The sequence below is a fragment of the Elephantulus edwardii genome, unplaced genomic scaffold (genome assembly GCF_000299155.1).
Source record: "Elephantulus edwardii isolate Elephantulus edwardi_28Jun2011 unplaced genomic scaffold, EleEdw1.0 scaffold00203, whole genome shotgun sequence".
Classification (NCBI taxonomy): Eukaryota; Metazoa; Chordata; class Mammalia; order Macroscelidea; family Macroscelididae; genus Elephantulus; species Elephantulus edwardii.
This window is the reverse complement of record NW_006399953.1, coordinates 4,380,676-4,382,069: the sequence shown is the minus strand read 5'-3', so window position 1 is coordinate 4,382,069 and position 1,394 is coordinate 4,380,676. Positions and strand designations below refer to the sequence as shown.

Here is a 1,394-nt window from a genome sequence, read left to right as displayed (position 1 = left end):
ATAAGACAGTTGGTTTAATTACCATTGGAAAATGCTTGTCATTCCTCTGTAGTATCTGGTCCCCTCTGGACCCTCATCATTTCCTTCACCTGCTCCCCCCACCGACCAAACTGTGTAGCTCTACAACTGCATCCTGGCCCATCCTCAACTTTCTGCCCCCAACCCTCACCTCCTTAAACCCCCAATATGTTTTTCCCAATAAAAAACAAAAGAAAAAAAATCAGGAATATATATATATATGAGAGAGAGAGACTAAATGGAGAAAACAAAAACAAAAAATGAGTAAATGAAGATTATCAGTAAATAGAAATTATAAAAATAAATGAAACAAATAATGAAGCTGAAAATTTTAAATAAGAAATGAAGAAATGCAGTTGTTGACTTAAAAAGGCAGATGCTTCGGCCGTGGCCCCGATGGAGCAGGTCAAGCTGCTTTTGCAGGTCCAGCATGCCAGCAAGCAGATCGCTGTGGACAAGCAGTACAAGGGCATCGTGGACTGCATCCTGCGCATTCCCCGGAACAGCGCATACTGTCCTTCTGGAGGGGCAACCTGACCAACGTCATCTGCTACTTCCCCACCCAGGCGCTCATCTTCGCCTTCAAGGACAAGTACAAGCAAGTGTTCCTGGGTGGGGTGGACAAACACACCCAGTTCTGGCGCTACTTTGCCGGCAACCTGGCCTCCCAGGGCACAGCTGGGGCCACCTCGCTCTGCTTCGTCTACCCACTGGATTTCGCCCGTCCCTGGCTGGCCACCGACGTGGGCAAGTCGGTCACGGAGCCCAGTTCAAGGGCCTGGGCTGCCTGGTTAAGATCAGCAAGTCGGACGGCATCCATGGCCTCTACCAGGGCTTCAGCGTGTCAGTCCATGGCATCATCATCTACCTGGCCGCCTACTTTGGCGTCTACGACATGGCCAAAGGTATGCTCCCGGACCCCAAGAACACGCACATCGTGGTCAGCTGGATGATTGCGCAGATGGTCACTGCGGTGGCCGGAGTGGTGTCCTACCCTTTCGACACTGTGCGGAGAAGGATGATGATGCAGTCTGGCCGGAAAGGAGCTGACATCATGTACACAGGGACAATCGATCGACTGCTGGCGTAAGATCTTGAAGGACGAGGGCGGCAAGGCCTTCTTCAAGGGCGCCTGGTCCAACGTGCTGCAGGCCATTGGCGGGGCCTTCGTGCTGGTCATCTACAATGAGCTCAAGAAGGTCATTTAGGGCCGCTGCTGACCGCTGCCCCTCCCCCTCCGTGTGGACCACCAGCCACCCCTCCGTGTGGACCACCCCCCCTTCCATGTGGACCACTGTCCTCCAGGACTCCCCCATCTGTCAGGACCACCAGCCCGGGGCTTGGCCCCCTTGCACACCCACCCACCCGCACCATCC

At 53.8% G+C, this 1,394-nt stretch overlaps 1 pseudogene; it reads left to right on the top strand.

Moving 5' to 3' along the window:
* The window catches only part of LOC102869803, an 89,496-nt pseudogene extending 88,270 nt beyond the window's left edge, over positions 1-1,226 (top strand).
* Positions 1,227-1,394: the final 168 nt, after the last annotated feature.